The 18,956-nt window shown below is 45.3% G+C and overlaps 1 long non-coding RNA gene across 1 annotated transcript in view; it reads right to left on the reverse strand.

Annotated features, from left to right (window-relative positions):
• LOC134174911 (uncharacterized) overlaps positions 1-622 on the reverse strand; it is a 38,186-nt gene extending 37,564 nt beyond the window's left edge. The window contains exon 1 of the long non-coding RNA XR_009968828.1: positions 318-622. This is a non-coding gene — a long non-coding RNA (uncharacterized LOC134174911). The remainder of the gene's footprint in view (positions 1-317) is intronic.
• Positions 623-18,956: the final 18,334 nt, after the last annotated feature.

Below are 18,956 nucleotides of genomic sequence, written 5' to 3' on the forward strand. Positions count from 1 at the left end.
GAAGTTACAAGCCTTAACAAGCAAAGATTAAGTTTGGGCTCCTCTTAAATGTCATTGAAAGAGCAATTCAAGAAAATAATGGGGAAATTATTCTGTTTCTATGAATATTTAGTTTCCCAGGACCTTTTTCAAGGAATTGTTCTGGCAGATATTTTTCCAACTTAGAGAAACCCCCATAATTTATATATGTAAAAGAGAATGATCCTGGCAAAACTCCCATAAGGAAACCTCAGTATTTCCTACCCGCACCTCAACATTACCAGCAGTAACAAACAAGTAAGAGGAGTTAATATAAGAAATTAAATGGCTTTTGTTACCTTCTTTTCAATGAGACTTTATTTGTTCCGTTTCCACTTCAGCTGCTACAAAAAGGTCTGGTTTGGGAAGCAATAATCCATTCATCTCATGATGCAGCTGAACTTTGCTCTTCTTGGTCCAGCACACAATAACCTTATTACTGTTCCTTTTATTTTAGTTTGATCATTCACTATCATTTAGAAGTGCAACATTAACTGCTGTCTAATATACATTGTTATTTCACCTGTTGAGTAATGCCTATGATTTATAGGCACTGTCCTATGAGCACAGCTCCTGACCCCTGAAAATTCCTTTGTGCTTTGCCAGTTGCGGTAATACACCCCAAAAAGCTACAATTGGCTCAAAGCCTATTTCTGAACTGTGTGAAACCAACCTGCCTACTAAGGAGGTGTAAAAACCCTTCATCAAATGAGTTTTTCACTCAGTCTGAAGTCAAATTAAGTTTGGTTTTTTTTTCATGTTAATAATCTAAAATTAAGAATAATAAAAGGTAACTTTGAATTGAGATGTATTTTAGTATTAGAACTTTCTTTTCCCTATTTCTGAGAATCTAAAGTAAACGACCTTGACCATACAAGCTGTTTTATTTCAGTTCCTTTCACCAAAATGATGACAAGGTGTCAAACAGAAACATGTCAATTATATAAATAATAACTAATAAAATGCCTTCATTGGAAATCTGAATATTACCAACAATCCCTTAGGAAAAGAAGTGCCTCATATAAATGCTCCATCCTTGGCAGTGTTCAAGGTCAGGCTGGATAAAGCCTTGGGCAACATGGTCTAGTAGACTCATCCCTGCCCATGGCAAGGGGTTGGACCAAGATGATCTTAAGGTCCTTTCCAATCCTAACTACTCTACGATTCTATGCTATACCACTGTCAATTTTACATGTGGGATACGCACAGCCCTTACAACAAGCTATTTTATAGCCATGTATTGATATTTGCTCAAAATAGGTGCTTTTTTTCTGTGTTCATTATTTACCACTTGGAGAATGTATTTTGTTTGCATAAATTCTCTTGTTTGGGGCACTGGGGCAGAGTTAAGGTTATCGTTGCAACTTCAATCAATACCTTTTGCTGCTTTTTGGCCTGAGTGTTTTTTGACCTGCTGCTTCTCTATTTGTTGTAAATCTTGCCATTGAATAACGCCAAAAGAAATCCGACTATTTTCATGACTAACTGCAAGCTACTAATTATGTTCCTGTAAATTAATGGTCTATTTACTGCCTTAACCTATCCTAACAAAGATTCTGTTGGGGGATATATTACTAATGAAAAAGCCTTGACATCTTAACACTCTCCTGGGTAAATCGTTAGAATAGATTCCAAATGCAATTAAAGAAAGACATTTTTTTTAGGCACTGTATTAGGAGATAAATAGGCACATTCTCCCCTCTGAATGCTTGTTTGTAAAGCATTCCTATTAACTCCACATTCTTGCCTCAAAATTGGGCTGGGAGAAATGGTTGGGACAGGAGATGGGTTTGGGCTTGTTTCTGTATGTGAAGTGGAAGATTGAAAGAAGGGAAGTCCTGAGAGGAGGAAACACTGAGGGAAACTGGGAGCAGAAAGATGGACATGGTGGGAAGCTCCTCCAGGAGAACAAGGAGGATGCTTTCCAATAGCCATCAGCAGGGTTTTCTCCAAGCATAAGGTATCAACAGGTCTGAAACAGCTCCTCACTCATATTTCTAAAGCATCTTTTCAAAGACTACTGACAGATCTGATGATCTTTTTGATACTCTCATGATCAGGGGAGAAAAGGGGGATGTTCTTGTAGTTTCTAACCACTGCCATCATGCCATTTCTTTATGCTTCTTACGAAGAAGGAACCTTTTAACGTTTCAAGTGTGCAAGAGAAGGTTTAGAAAACCAACCCTAAAATTACAACAATTAGAGCAGAAGGCATGTGTTATTATTAATCAATCTTAAATATTCTCCAACAGAGATATGGCTTAGGGAGGACCTGACCCTCGAATTTGCAATGCAGGGAAATCACTGGGTTTTCCTCCTGAGGGCTCCAGATCCTTTCCTGGTAGTTTTCAGCTCTCAAAAAATTAACTCTTCTTTTCCTTTCTCTGCATTTATGGAGACAGGAACTATTTTGAGGTAGGAAGGAGTGAAAGGGAAGGGAATGGATGGACATCATAGTCTATAACCCTGCACAGGGCGAGCACACTGAATCCATTTCTCCTCCTGGTCTTTGTGCTCCTTTCTCCTTTTGTTAACAGGAGTCCAAAGCATGGCCAGATAAAGAGCATCCAAAACCTTTCAGGGCAGTGTGAGGGAGAAGGAAGTTACTGCCATTCTGCCACAAACATTCAAACAACTGAACTAATCCACAGGTTCATGCCTGCTGGTCCCTTTGATTGGGCTTTTATAATTAGAACAACCTTGTCCCCAAGTGTTTATGAAAGCATTCCAGTGCAGGTTCCCATCACTTTATTACAGCTGAATTTAAGGGTGTTTATTCAGCTTATTGCTACCACTCCCCCATCCTTATGTGCTAACAAGAGCTTTGTTCCATGCTGGGGATTTCAGAGGGATGGAGGATTACTGCAACCCCTCCTCTCTCCGTCCCAGATCTGTCTCTCCGGCACACGCTGGTTCCATTGGATTACGGCATTGTGCCATGCTGCATCTCTCTGTTTCTAAAGTGGATTGATTTACCCTTCTCAACCCTGCTCGCTTTTCTCCCCACCTTCCTCCAAAAGAACAAACAGCATCAGATATGCCAGAGCTTCTCATGTCACCATTAAGATTTACTGTGCTTTGCAAAACAAAAGCATGTAACTCCTGGCCAGAAAGCTGGAGTGACAGGCAGGAGATTACAGCTCGAAGGAAGAAAGAGAGGAAAACTAATGCCAAGGGAAGACTATGCATCAGGGTTGTAAAATGAAGCAGAACAGCACCGAGCTCCACATTCAGGACTGGGAAAGACAGGATGCTTTCAGCCACAAGTGTGTTTCTAGGGAGGATACTCATTCCCCATGCCCAAAGGACCATCTTCCAGCTATTGAATCCCTTTGTATCTCCTAAGATGTAGCTCTCCGGTATCAGTGGTCTTCGAACCACTGGCACAACAGCCCACAACCTGCACCAGACACATGCTGCCTAGACACATCCTATGTTTATGTGCTAATGTCTGCAGCCTCAACCCTCTGTGGGTTTTGGGCAGGAGGTTGTTTCCCATATAAAAGGGCAATCTCAGCCCTGACGAAGTCATTGGAAATCTCCATGTTCAGTCGCTTGCTTTCTTCTTCTTGGTTTGGTTTTGGTTTTGCAGATTTATTCCCCCCCCCGCTGATTTTCCTGCAATTTAAACACATGCCAGCAGTTTACAAGCCTTTCCCAACGCCGCCGTAGGCAGGATTGTATGTTTTCCCCTTCTCTGCCTTCAAGATTTAGCTTGAGGGTCCAGCCCCAGTGGTAAAATACCTGGCCCTTAAAATTCCAGCCTGCTGCCATCGATTGCAACAAATTGTCTTGGGCTTACGAGTCAAACCAAACAAAACCAAGTCTTTAAGACACAAAATGCCAAACCCCATCAATGTGGGGGTTCAGAGGAGGGTGGAAAAACTGGATGGCAGTGCCATGGGCACGTGCTTGGCCACGCGTGCACAACAGGCGGGCAGGCACCAATCCGCCTCGCAGCCTTGCACACTGTGTTCACCCCACACAATAGATGCAGCAAGCTATTTCCAGCAGGTAGGTCATAAATCCCTCCTTTATTGCCTTTTATTATGTTGTTTCAACAGCTCTTAAAGCTGGAGCAGTGCCCGATTGATAGCTGCTTTCAATCTCTTTCACTTGTTGCTCATATTTCTTTGTTTTTCAGGGAGGGGGGTATCTATCTTTTCCTTCACCTATCCACCATCTCTTTCCCTTCAGGAGTCAAATCCCATCTCTTTCCCTTTATGAGTCAAGCTTTATAGAACCCCCTCCATGGTGGAAAACGGAAACGCTGGTGCTGATGGGGAAACAGCAGTGTGGGAGCACACATGAAACAGGAATGCTTATAGATTGAATACAAACCAAGAGGGGCAAAGTGTAGGAAGGAGAAGAGGTGGCTGACTCCACAGGGAATGATTGACTGCCATGGAATCAGCAGGGAGAGACCCACAATTAAAATACTATAAGATGATTATAGCCTCGATCAATTTTCACTGTTCATTTGCAATTGCATTGCCTCCTCTTGAATGACTTTCTTACCCTACAGGGGAGAGGACAGCAAACACAACTGTAGGGATGGTGTCTAAGGATGCCAGTAGATCCTTGTGGAGATGCCAGGGGAACATTAGGGGTCAAATCTCAGTATCTCCATGTGCATCCCCCAGCACAAACCTTAAGCTCACCAGGGACCTCTAAGTCACACCAGCAGCAACAGCAGTGCCAGAGCATCCTCAGCCAGTGAGCCTGGAGCCAGGGCTGGGATTGATGGTAGTGTTACGGATTTTGATCAATTCTTGATCAAAATCTTATTATTTTGGTCAGGGTAGCTATCTAATAGCAAAGTAGAGTTTTCCCACAAAAAAAAACATTTCATAAGGATATGTTCACAGCACTGAAATTTATAGTGGGGAGGGTGGGAATGAGTGAATTATCTCAACAGTGTTTGCTCCAGTTCTCCTTTTGATTACCTTCATTTTGACACGTATTTTAATATATTCATATTTTCGTGCCTTGACCTTATCAGAAGGAAACGCTTCATTCCATCTAAATGAAGGGATTACAAACGGGCTGGATGAAACCCTGGGCTCCTCTGAATCTGAAAAATGTGGGAACCTCTGCTCCATAGGAAAGTTCTCAAGTCTCATATGCATTCAAATGCAAACTCTCCAAAGGTCTTGAATGAACAGCAATTAAAAGCCCCAGACCCACTCACCAAACAGTAGCCCTTTCAGGCAGACTTCCAGTCTTCATTAAGGCTTCTCAGCTACCAGCTAGTTTTCATGCTGGATTCGGTCTGGTCACGTCTGAGAATTTGCTTTAATGGTGGGGTTTAAGCACCTGGAAATCCAATCCCGGGTTCGCTAAACATATCTGATCCCACAGCCCTTCGAGCATCTTCCAAAACTCCTTTTCTGACTGGTGGGGAGGGCTTTTAGCAGCCCATTAGCTGTAAGCAGCACCTTTGCAGGGATTTAAGGAAAACAGTGAATACCAAAAGAGCCCTGTGCTTAAAAACAATAAGAGCTAAACAATTACAGCAATTAGCATCCTTTCCAGTAAGAGTCTCTTAGGGCTAAGGGGTAACTCCCCTGCCATCTGGGCAGCCAGGGAAACTGGTATCTTCAGGCTTCAAGGGTTATGTATTTCCATAAGCAAAGGGATTTATACCAGTAATTCCCAAAGGCCAAGTGTGAAATAACTAAATCATGTGCACACACCAAACAGCAGGGGCGAAAATTCCCCAATCACTACAATCCACTGAACAGATTTCTTCCCCTCCAAAATGAGAATTAACTGCCTTAAATTAACCTCAGGCAGCAGAAACCGGAGTTTTTCAGCGTGTGACCCCTGGGTTTACAATAAATGCAGCCAGATCCTATGTCTTGGCTCCAACTTTTCTGATTTACGAGGCCGTTTGTCTTGTTCCTGGGAACTGTGACAAAACCTCGGCACCTCTGATGGATGGGATGTCACCAAGTGAGCAAATTCTTACCTGGGAGCTTTTGAAGCAAGGAGCACGCCTATTGTCATTTCAACACTCCATTATCGTATTGGTAAAGCACTCCCAGGTAAAGGCCAAGTGCACATTTAAACGTTTGGCCAGCATGAGTTAAAAGGGTGAATAGTTTCTCTAATTTTCTTGTTTTCTTTATGACTTAGATGTGCCAATAAAACTCTTTGGCCACTTTTCCACACTTTGCTTGCTGAACCGAGAGCAAATTGACCTGAGAAAGCAATTTCCAGAGGCAGAAGTTGGTAAAAGAGCTGCTCTCCAGGATAGTTGTCTTTGTACTTTACCCAGAGGTGGAGTTAGGATTTTAAAGCTGCTTTTCTTGCCTTCAGACAGACATGAACCAAGATTCTCTCTTTCACACAACATAAAGACATCCCCTTCTGAAAGGTTTCTCTCCAACAGATGAGCCCAGCAAATAAGCACAGAAATACAGTTAGGAAAAGGTGGCTTCTAATCTAAGATAAATCTGCATCCAAACAGCAGTAAGGTGGCACAGAAGGCTCAGGGCTCAAACTATCCAGCTGGATCTTGAGTGTAAGCTTCAGAACATGGGTGAAAATTGAGCATAAAAGGCAGATTCCACTCTGCCTTCCCATCACTCGAAATTCCAACATCATTGCCATCAGCCCAGGAAACCTTGCAGGGCTCTGCTTGTGCTGAGCTGTACAAGCATCCCTCTAATCATGGTGGGCTCGGTACCATTTTCTTGTTTAAGGCACATGAAACCAAGTCCTCTCCATCTAGTTCCTGCCTGCAGCCTCATTTACACTGTGAAACAGGAGTTTTGCTGACTGTGCAAAGTAGGACAGCCAACACGAACAACTGATGTCCCCTGGCTGTGGTCAATCCATCCCAAACAGACCCCAAACCTCCTCTGAGTATAACACATCCCAGCCAGGGCACTAACAAAGAAGTGGTCCCAACAGTTTGGGGCTTTGGGGTTTTTCTTTCAATACTGTTATCAGCAGCAGGAAAAACACCCTGGAAATCCTTGTAAATTGTACAAGACAATGACACAAACATGTGCCAGTATAAAACGCATCTCAGTCAAGGATGATCTTCCCAGCATATGTGTGGATCTAGTTGCCTTAGGCGATGCTTGTATCACAGACTGCCTGAGCAGTTTTCATACTCTGTGCCTCAGTTTCCCCACTTGTGGGTGTAAGGTAGCAATATTCCCTCGACTCCACAAGTCTCCCTCCATTTTGGAGGTGGCAAAGAGACCATTTGCACTGGAAACCTTGGAATACTGCTATTTCTCATTAGCAAACGATTCATCATCGCTGTTATGGCAATGAAATATTGCCCACAGCAGCTTCTGCGCTTCTCCATAACCAACAACAAGCCCTCACAAAACTTCTCTCTTAATCCAAGTGCCAGACTGCCCGCACTGGTGGCTGGGTTTCTTACTATTTTTGCCTTTAATAGCTGCAGCACTGATAAGATTGCTCCGAGTAGCCCATGTTCAGCAGTTTAATGGGTACCAGCCCAGACAGACTAATGGATCTGGAGACCAGGAAAGAGCAGGAAGGTGAGCTGAGTGGAGAATATTAAGGCTTTTAAGGCAGAAAAGCAGCAGGCAGACATGGGGTAGCTGACTCACAGAGCCGCGGCGGAGACAGATATCCTCCCCGATGGTCCTCAGCCATCCATCACACAGCGACAAGCCCATGAAAATGGGTCATTTCTAGAAACAATTCACAAAATGCAAAGCAGAGCTGGAAAAGGGTTCCTGGGGCTCAGGGCCAGGGGAGTTATTGCACAGTCTGAGCTCACAGGCATTTCCCCCAGTAAAGAAGTGCTTTTCCATCGCCGGTGCCTCATATCACCACATAGGACATGTCAGTGCCTCGGAGAAACTGAATGTCCTTGCTCCATTCAGCGTGGGTCATTTTTCTCACTGTGAAAGGTGCAGACAAGAAATACCTGTTCCTCTTCCTCATAACTAGCAGACCCTAATAAACAAGGTCTGTAGGAGAGTGAGAGGTCTTGGATTCAGTTCTGTGCAGGCACCTACCTAAAGATGGTTTTTACCTACATGTTCTCACTGGTAGATGATGTACCAGGGTCAGGGCCACAGAGGACAAACTTCAGTCTGCTTCAGGATGTGTTTCCAGACAGTGCTGTCTGTTCTGGGAGAAAAAAAAACACTGTTTGAGGCATGCACCATAACAGAAACAGAGTAAATAGGAAGGATTTGCCAAATATTCTCATCCTCCAGTGAAACCTCTAGGGTCTTTATTTTGCTTTTTAGCAAAAGTAAATCCTGATTATATAGGAGGGGAAAGATAGAAATCAGGGAAACCTTGTGTCCTTTTGCAAACATTCATAGAGTGATATTTACCATTCCCAAACTAACAGTGAAGTGGATGACCCTTTGCTCTCTCCTTCCAAGTATTAAGTATTCTTAGCAATGAAGAAGGGTTTGCACCAGCAGGAAAAGAATAGAGAACATGTAGAAATGGTTTGAGTAAACCATCAGTCACCAGCAGAGGATGAAGTACCTCCTGAACTTCTCACTGATATGACGCAAGGGGAGGCCAGAAGGGGCAGGAGACAGGAGAGAACATGAACGATCCTGTCATTAAACAAAAGGCTTTCTCTAAAGCCCCCACTGATGGATATCATCCTGGAGGCTGGAAACCAGCTTGTGTCGTTTGATTTTGTTCCACCAGTCATAAATAACAACTCTCCTGGGACATGTGAGGAGGGTAAGAAAAATTGCAATAGGGACAAGGATGCAATGGAGACCTCGAGTAAGGGATGCAGAAGCCAAGGCGGAGACAAATGGCCAATTCATCCCTTGAGGTGTCCCTCCCCCTTCCCCAAATCTACAAAATGAGCAAGGCAAAAATCAACAGCTCAGCACAGGGATGATGAGGAAAGCAGGATGGCGGATCAGGAAACAAACCTTGTGGGGAAACAAGCTTCAAGGGAAGGGAAAAGAACAACATTGGGTGTCACAAGGGATGCCATCTTTGTGACAACACCTGGGTAGTTTTAAAACACAGTATTCCTATGCACATTGCAGCAAGTCATCCTCTGGATGCTGGAAACCATCACATGGGGAAGAGAAAATGTGTCCAAGTGAGAAAGAAAAGCCCTAAGACTTTGGTGCCCTGGTAACACCCCCCTCCTCACTCATACTGCTTGGTGTGCTAGCTGTAAGAGACCAGTCTTGGCCATGGAGGGCACAAGATAAGTGATGCCATTTGAGAAGTCCTCAGACCCATAGAAACCCTCCATCCCCACCAGCAGGGATGAACATTGCTGCCCCCAGGTTTGGAGGAGGACAAGTCAGGTTGTGGGGATGTTTGGCAGTCCCAAGATGCCCAAAGTCAGGAAGCTGTTGGCCTGGGTCCTATCTCAGGAGGTTTCTCACACAGCAAAGTCACTGCACAAAGCCAGAACAAGAGACCCGCAGGCAGCCCTCATCCCTGATTTACCATCTCCTCAGTTATGCCACGGATGTGTTTAAGGGTCAATTCTGTGTTTATGCGCGGGGCTATGCAAGAAAACAGGAACTGGGTTAGATTATGACCTAGATTAACATCTTCACCTCAAAACCTTCACTAACACCACTCCCCCCTACAACCCACAGAGGAACAGTGAGGGGATGTGCAGCAATACTTCAAACACAGGGGGATTATATCAGATTTTGCTGTCAGTTTGCTGTGGAGTGAGGAGGTGGGCTCCCTCATTGCATTCACGTGCATTTCTGGGTCCGACAGACCCAAACCTCAGTCGCTAAGGCTCTAAGACAATACTGTGCACCTCTTCACTTTAGCTACTTAAACTACATTGCATCTCCTCCCTGGCAAATGTAAAAGGTAGTCGGCAAACCCTCTGAAGAAGAGCCGTGATAGAATTCAATCTGTGTCGACTCCAGCCTGGCAGGGATTTACAGCCGTGCTCTATCCGACACAATGCACTTCGTCCCTTTTATCGTGCAGCCTGAATGCAATAGTGTAACAGTCACATTAGAGGGAGTCAAGCAGAAGCTAAAGAACAGGAAGGGATTTTATAGGTACAATAAGATTTATGAAGAGAGATGTTTCTCTGGAGCAGGAAGCGAGGGAATTTCCAAAAGCAGCAGAATACCTCTGCTCTCCCCCACATGCTTCTAACAGTGAGATGAGTACCTAATCCTTGAGGTGTTTTATCATCAAATAGAAAGGAGCACAAAGTGGCATTGTGTTCCAGTGGCAAAATGGCACAGGAGGTGTCCAGGGGTCCAGGCACCTTCATAGGCCCTAATTCTCCAGACCATACACTGCCTGCTTTCATGGGATACAAGTGCCTGCTGACTTCAGGGACAATGAGGAGAAAGACTTTAGGTCTAGAAGGGTTGTGGTGAATGAGCGACTTAGGGTCACCCTAAGAGTCACAATCAAAGGTATCAGCAAAAGTGGGTTTAGTATGAATTTATAAAAGCCCAAAGCTTGAGGGCAAGGTTCACTCTGTTACTTGCTACATGGATGAAACACACAAAGGAAAATGGAGTTAGAGCCGATTTAGAATGATTTACACAGAGACTGAAGACAGAAAATGGTAAAGGAAACCCTCCCATTGAGTCACAATGTTCAGAGTGACCCCCTTTGCTTTCTAAACCCCTGAATGGAGCTTAGGTGAGGGTAGCTCCAATCTTAGTACCAGACTTGGACAACAGTTTGCCCTTAAAGGGATCGATAACTACATGGATTTCATTAGCATTGATTCAGCAAGTCATCAGTCACTTGCCAAAGATCTGTCACAGGTAAGGGGTCTCTCTACCTTGGGTAAGGAAGGATGTCTCAGTCTCACCCATCACAGGGGTATGGTGGGAAACCACAACTATGGTTGAAGTTAGGGGACCATGCAACACAAATGTTGCTGCTCCTCTTAATGGTCCCATCAGAAGATGAGTGCATAAGGGCTGTGGGAAGTTATTGACTATCAGTGACTGACCAGAGACACTGGTTGTCATCTGAGCTATGAGCATGAGAGGAAAACATCAGCTGAGTGTGCCCTTTCTTGCAGAGCATCACAAAGCAGCCAAGAAGGATTTTTACATCCAGGGCATAAAGAGTGATTTTAACTGCAGTTAAATCTTCACTGGACTACAGGCAAAGCCTGTGCAAAGTCTGGGATGTCAGGGCACTTCTTGCATGTCACTCAGTTCCTTGTAAAGTCAAGTTGCTGACATTTACCTACGAAATCCGTAAAGCATTTGGAGACTCTCAAATGTAAAGATATGTGGGGTCATGGATCTCTGCTAACAACTGTACGTGCGAGCTGCCAAAAGGCAGAGGAGCCTTGTAAAACCTCCATCACAGCGGGTCAGCAGAACAGCCACAAAACCACAGCTGCTTCAAAGCATGCTTCTGATCTCATAGGGTAGATAGGTATCTTCTGAGGTCCCTGAAATCCCTTTGAGATCCCCACACCTATCATGCGCTCCTCTGAGCTGGCACAGACCCCTTGGGGTGTCTCAGTAGCAGAAGATATCGCACTGCTGTTAATTTTAGTTGCCCAGCTGCCAGGGCTGTAGCTCCGCTCGCACCAGCCGCAATTGGGAGCTCTCCCACTGCTTCCTGATTAGCTGCTTTTGATTAGGGTCTAATGACTTCACTTGGCCCCTAATTCACAGGGACAAGCTTTGAAAGGCCTTCGAACTGCTCAAACAGAGCATTTTCTCCCACCCTGGAGCCACCACTTAAGTTCTCTATACACAAGCGCTGCTCCTCTGACCCTGAGAACCTGCTGCCCCAGCCCTGCTCTCTGCAGCATCAGGCTAGCAATAGGGATGCCAAACCACTCCTGATGGGCTGGAGTGAGGTGCAAACACAGGGATGGATATTCCAAGCTCCTTGCCACTCAGGTAACCTACCAAACTCAGTATTTGGAATGTGGCTTAGCCCCATATCTAAAGTATGCCTGGAAAACTCAGGCTAGCATCAGAATCATGGATGGTGACTACCTTAATGCATAATGGGACATCCAGGGATGTGCAAGACAGACTACATCAGACTTGAGATCTTCAAGGAGTGCAAGAACTTATGTGAGCTGGCCCTTTGTGGAGAAAAACGGTGGCACAAAAGAGCTGGACATCTCTTTTCTAACTGGTGTGTCCAGCCCTAGGATTTAGGGCTGAGTGAAAGTCTCAGTATCATTAAAGTCCTGAATCCTGGAGAGTTTTGGCTTGCTTTTTCTCCCTGACTCCATCTTTTCTCTCCATCCCAAAACTCATTCAATGAAGAAAGAGAGCAGGCAGAAGTGAGGGGGTTTACCCTGGCAGAGAATAGAGGTAAACCCAAACACTGCGTGGCCGACTGGTCCAGCCATGCTACTGGGAGCTCTGGTACCCACTCTGCTCCTGGGATCAGGATCTGCATCTCAGCTTGACCTTGGGGGCTAAGCCCAAGATCATGTCACGCTGTCTGCTTTGTCACCAGCCAAAGAGATTGTAAACATTGGTTTCAGAGACTGCCTTGCCTTTTGAAGATCTGAAAGTGCATTTATCTTCCTGAGACGTGCATTAATCTATTAATTACTAGTGAAGATAAGGGGATGAAAAGAGGCTTGGGGGGAGGGAATAAAATAAAATAAATAAAATAAAATAGCCATTTTCATCAGTAAGAAGAGGTTCATGGGCTCTTTCACAGTGCCTTAGGCACAGCGTCCCATCATGCTGCTGCCTCATCACAGCTCTCCTCTGTACCAGACTCACCCTGAGGTGAGAGATTACAAAGCATCTGGGTCCCCTGACTGTGCCCAAGCCCCACAGTTGATCTCTTTAATCACCACATCTCTGAGACAAGGCAGGAAAAGCAACTCAGCTCCCAGCAAGACAAATCCAAAGCAGGCTGGTTGTTTTCTCTGCAGGCAGCTTCAACTCTGTGCCTGGGAAGAGCCAAGCAGGACCAGAGCCTGAGGCACTGCAGAAATAACCCTTTGGTGCTCTGCAGCTGGACCTCTGGTCCTGCTGTGGGATGCAAAGGTATCTAAAGCTGGGTTACAGTCCCAGTTACAGGAAACTGATCATCTCCTTGCTCCATGCATCGGTTTCCCCACCTAGAGGAGAGGAAAGTTAACATTATCCTTCCACGTAAAGGAAGTTGGAGAATTAAAGAGTTTTTGGGTCTTGCTTTGAATTATTCTCTGCAGTATCCTCCCTGCTGTACTGCCTGCCCTTCGTGACAGAAGCCTTGTGAGTGAGGCACTGAAGGGTTCCTAGCAAAAAGAAGGCATAAAAAAGACTCTTTCTGGAGGAAGGCACATACAAGTGGTAAGAGGGGAAGAGGGACAGACAAACCTGGGGGGACAGAGCCCCCCAAGCCTTGTGAAGGGAAGAGAAAGGTGAGCACCTCCACCATGCAATGTAGTGATTTCATCAACAACAAGACCTAGGGAGAGCTGTTTTGGGGCTGCCTTTTCCCTCAGCTAAATCACAATTGACTCAGTGTAATGCCACCAATGCTATAGCCAAGGTCACCCCAGCAGCATGGCCGGGTATATCCAGCCAAGACTGGTTCTTTGCTGCTGGTCTCCATTGAGGATGAAGGAGAAATTAGGAGAAAGGAAGGTGGGGGGAAAACGCTGCAGGACTAATAAAGAGCTTTGAAGGAGATAGGGAATTGAGTCAGGTTCACATTAAAGGGCAAGGAAATGAATGCTGAGATGAAGGAGCCTGCAATTTCAAATGGATCATGATGATAAATAAATAAAGTCAAAAGACTTTCAATTACTTTTGAAAGAGAAACAGAGGGAGAGCAGGAGGGAAAACCACCAACAACTCCAGATGCTCTCTAGCACTGCACTTGCCTTGCAGGATATGTGCCTCTCGCCTGCCCGGTGAGCCCAAGCCATGAGCAATAGCAGGGCTGTGGGTCCCAGGAAGATCAAATGAACGTGGTTTTAATGCCTCAATTAAGGTTCATTCTGTTCAGCTTTAAAAAGTGATTTAGCCCTGCTAAGCTGCACCAGGGTCAGGAGCGGGGATAGATGGCAAGTCTCATTTGAAAGCCAAACACATATGTTCCCATCATTAACAGTCCCTTCCCATTAGTGAGAATATTGTTGGCTTAGAATGTAGCTTTCATTTAACAACTGGAGAAGAATGAAATGGTTTCCTCCAGTTTTGGTCTGGTGCCAGGAGCTGCCTGTAAAATCCAGATAAGGGTTCTCAGCACAAACTTCTGATAAGGGAATTAACAGGTAAACTTTAACTTTGGGGAAGGAGGAGAAGAGGGAAAGTGTTTGTGATCTCTTTACTGGTGTCAGCTTGCCAGGCTGAAACTCCCCAGACCCAGCTCCAATGCTCCCTGGATCCTCATCCCTATTACCTGTCTATGCTGGGAAATTACCACTTTCCAAGCTGAGGTTAAGGCCTCATCTCCTTAAGCATCCTCCTTTTTCCTCTCCTTTCTATTTTCTATCTCCCCAGAGACCACTCGCCATACTATTCCTGGCATAGCTCTTCCCTTAAGTGGAAACTAATTCCCTGACAAATCTTTTGGGGTACTTTAATCCCTTTTCTTTTTTCAAATCACTTCACCCAAACTATCCACAAATTCAACCAGAGCTAAAATTAAACGTACTGACTCCAGGTACAGCTTCCCCTTGTAGGTGCTGAGAAGAAGAGCACCCTGTCATGGGCAGGATGGAACTTGGGGGGGGGTCTTTCAACCTACTTTGCTGGGACTCAAGTTCATGAAAAGCTAAGGCTGACCCAGCAGAGCTAAGAAATCCTGCAACATTTGAAACTTGGAAGAGGAGGGTAATATAGAAATGAGTCTGTTCCTACAAGCAGTTCAAGCTATACATCCAGAGGACTCCTGTATATTAGGAGTGATAAATTTCATTCATCTGGCCACCATTTGGCTGGACACATCAACTTCAGGGATACTTCTTTTAGCTCTTCTCTATAACTAAGCAGTTATTCCACTCCTGGAGAACTTCTGCCCAAAGGAGATTACATGAATAGCACAAGATGATGGAGCAAATTAAGGTCAGAAGAAGAACAAAGATTAGAGCATCCAGTCATCTCACTGAATCCTTGGAGTGGCTCCTCCCCAGGTCACTCTGTGCTTGAGACTTTAGCAATTAAAGTGGTGATACGATCAAGAGGTAGGCAAGAAAATTTCTATCTTCCTAACACTGAAAATATGATTTTGTCTGTACATAGAATCATAGAATGGTTTGGTTTGGAAGGACCTTAAACCTCATCCAGTTCCAGCCCCTTGCTATGGGCAGGGACACCTTCCACTAGAGCAGCTTGCTCCAAGCCCCTGTGTCCAACCTGGCCTTGAACACTGCCAGGGATGGGGCAGCCACAGCTTCTCTGGGCACCCTGTGCCAGCGCCTCAGCACCCTCACAAGGAAGAGCTTCTTCCTTATATCCAACCTGAACTTCCCCTGTTTAAATTTAAACCCATCACCCCTTGACCTGTTGCTACAGTCCCTTGTTGTTGAACAGGCGAGTAAGGCACAGGAGCAGAGTGACTCCTCACTGAAGCACCGAGATTTATCCACCTGCTCCTTCCTTCTTTCAGATACTGGCATATCCCTTCAGTAGCTGCTGCCTGAGCCAAGCAAACCTGCTTTGTGAAGGCGAGAGCAAAATCCAGCCAGCTCAAATAGAAATAGCTGAGTTTTTCAGGAGCTAAAAGGCACTGGATTAGTTTGCTCGGTATTGCTGTTTCTGTACTTTTATATCTTGAGAGGGAACACCAAAATAGCTTGTCAAAGGCCATTCACAACAAATGTTCTGCTTGCACTGGAGCAGGCGCATTGGGAATCCCACAGCTTTTGCATGAACAGCAGCACTAACACAGTCAGCTCTCAGGTTTAGGACTGATTAGGACCTCCAAGTCCTCAAAGTCTGGGAAAGGCTGAAATCCCCATACACTCTTGGGTATGGCTCCTTAAGCGTTATATTGTCATTTTGGAACCTTAGCCTAATATTGCCCAAACCTCTCTATCCTCATGCACGCCTACCCCAAGAAACTCACTGCTTCTGGAACAGCAAGAGCTGGGCAGGAATATCTTGCTAAGACATCTTGAGAAAGGCTGATTCATCTCAATGGAGGTGTTTTGTAGAGCCAGTTTGATGAATTTCTGCCGTCGGAAAAAAGAATTGAGACTAAACCAACCTGGTTTCACTTTTGGTTCCATGTCATTTTGTTTTGAAATTTAAGCTGATTATAATAAAAAAACTCCTTTTTTTTATGAAAAAGAGGTCACACATGAAACCCTTTGATAGCATCAAAATGAGGCATTGCAGGCAATATCTTATTGTTTGTCAGCTCACACAAGTCTTAGTGATTTTAACTTTTCATCCGGGACAAGGCATTTCAAGCCTCTTTCTTTCTTTCCGTGATGAGAAATCATTTCTTGCTCCTAATAGACAAACAGAACCAGCCTTTCAGTTCCTAGCTCTGCTTTGAACTGAGGCTGGGAGTTAACCAAAGTGATCCAAAGTTGTTAAAGACCTAGAGAAAAGCTTTCATATTGCAGACTTCAATCCCTCCCTGCTCCCAGCGGCCAAAGAAAATGCCATTAGCCTTGGAGGTACTTTGGTAAATAAAGGAAAGGAGAAAAAGGGAAAAGAGGGGGGGAAAGACAGACTAGAGAATAGCCTTTATCCTTTATTTTCCTCTCATTTATATACTATAAACCATTTTCTCAAAGGCCTCAAAGTGCCTCACTCCAGCCGGCAGTCAAGGGAGTCTGAGTTTTCAAAGTCATGTTTTGAAGGGGATAGGGTGGCTTCAAAGCCCATCTCTAATGTAGTTTGCTGATGCGGGGCAGTTCACATGGGTCCCTGTAACTGTGCTGCTCCCTGTGGAGTAGCTCTTCCTTCCAGCTCTTCCGACTGGGGTTGTGTGAGAGTCTGAGGGATAGCAGCACAACTCTGCTCTGGCTGGAAATCCCAGACACGATTTGCACATCAGTACCCAGGAGGAGGGGACAAGCTGCTTCTCACATCTCCCAGGCTTTGAGTTTCTCACTGCTTAGCTATTTATTTGGAAGTATTCACAAGAGGGAGATGCTCAAGGGAGGTGGGTAGATCTCAGGGTCTTCACTGCTGCCCCTCACTGAAGGGATCAGGGATTTGAGGAACTCACTTTGGCTTTTATAAAGCCAGAGCTGCTGCTGCTATTTTTACTTATAGCAGTGCTGTCCGTACCACGGTGACAGAACTGGGAGCTCTAAGGAAGCTGCTGATGTATGGAGGCTTATTTGGGAAAAGGCTATTTTGAGAAGTGTTGCCTGTAAATGAAATCATGTGAGGAGTCCTCATTTGGGTCTCTCAATTCCTAGTCGGTAGGTGAATCAGTGCACATAGAAAAAGCTGGCCTTGTGCTTTGGACTTCGCTATCCCCCAGCCCCAAGGTAGGGCCAACTATAGGTTCTCCCCAGAGATTCTTTAACCTATAGCCATAAGGGTCCCTTTGCTTCCAAACTGGTACCTGATAAACCCAGAGGAAATAAACACACACCGTGAAAACCAAGAACAAAAGAGAAAGGAAAGAGAAAGGGAGAAGGAAAGGGAAAGAGAAAGGGGAAAAAAGGAAATTCTTCTTTCCTCCTGAAAGATCTGTCCTCTGAGTAACTATGAAGTGTGATAAGTTTTGCATTAAAATAAATCTGTTTCCCAGGTTGCAGAAAGAAATGTGAGAACTCTGATTCCAAGTAACTTCCTCTATTCTCTCTTATTAAAAAAATCCACTGTCAGTAAAGAGGATGCTGCAACAAGCGCCTGATCTCCTGCAGGCCCTGGTAGACAAGACAGTCTTTCCCAAGCCACCCCTATGTCTTAAGGGCTGGTCATAGGCATTTCAAGCGACTTTAGGCAGCAGTGATTTGGGAACAAGCATGTGTTCTCCTGGGAAGTAATGTTTGCCATCGGGATGCTGCATTACCAGGCAAGGAGAAGCCCTGGTCTGCACATTGAGAGGTCAGAGCCACTGCACATTGTGATGCTGAGAGGGAAGGGAGGGTACTGAGTGTGCACTGCGTTGGAGGAGCTCTGTGAAACAGAACAGGATAGTTTGAATGCCCCCAGATAAACGGCTCCCAGCGCGAGGCATCTGCTGCTGGCTCTCCTTGCTGAGCTCCTTAAAGTGCTGGCAACACAGGGGTTGGATTTGAAGTCATTGGGAGTTTTGCAACCAGACTGAGTGCAGTCTGGGGTTTCACCCTTTCTGAGAGACTCGTTGCAATAGGCAGCCATTGCAGTGGTGAGGAGAGCATGAGAGAAAAGGGAAACCACAGCGAGAAGGGAAACTGCCACAGCATGCACTTGCCCAGTGGCACAGGAAGTCAGTGATGGGTATGACTCTTCTGCTGTTAAAGAGTAGATTCACTTACAGCACGCTGCCTCCAGGCACCCAGCACTGGCAGCACCACCAGAATCCATTCTGGGTGGAAGAAGTGATACTTCTCTGAAAGGAAATATTCCGAAAAGGCATCCCAGGAAGGGCACAATGATGCTACTTCTTTTTTTGGCAGAAAAAAGACACTGATAGGCTTATTATTATCATCATGGCAAAGGTTCCACTGAAAATTAGGCCAGCATCTGGATGCTGTTCACATCATAGAAGACATCCCCAAACCCCAAGAACTCACCTCCAAAACAACTGGGTCCAGTAAAGTGGCCATGGCCACTTGAGGCATTAGTTTCAGAGACAGGCTGGTTCCATCCCACTGCAGCCATGCACTAACTGCATCCACTACTTTGCTTTTCCTGCTATGAAGCCCTGCTGCCAAACTGCTGATTTTGAGACCTCAGGAAGTCACAGCCCCTTTCATGAAGAAAGAGAGCTGCACAGAAGCAAGGAGGCTCTGGTGTTCGTGCAAAGCAAGGCAGGTCTGGTGTCGGTGATGCTCCCGCTCCTCAGTGCTCGGGTGGCATTTTGGCTCACACTTACAGCTGCACTCCTAGGGAGTCTAATAGTCCCAT

This window comes from Pezoporus occidentalis, unplaced genomic scaffold (genome assembly GCF_034315485.1).
Source record: "Pezoporus occidentalis ecotype Australia unplaced genomic scaffold, CSIRO_AGI_Poc_V1 ctg64, whole genome shotgun sequence".
NCBI classification, from domain to species: domain Eukaryota; kingdom Metazoa; phylum Chordata; class Aves; order Psittaciformes; family Psittacidae; genus Pezoporus; species Pezoporus occidentalis.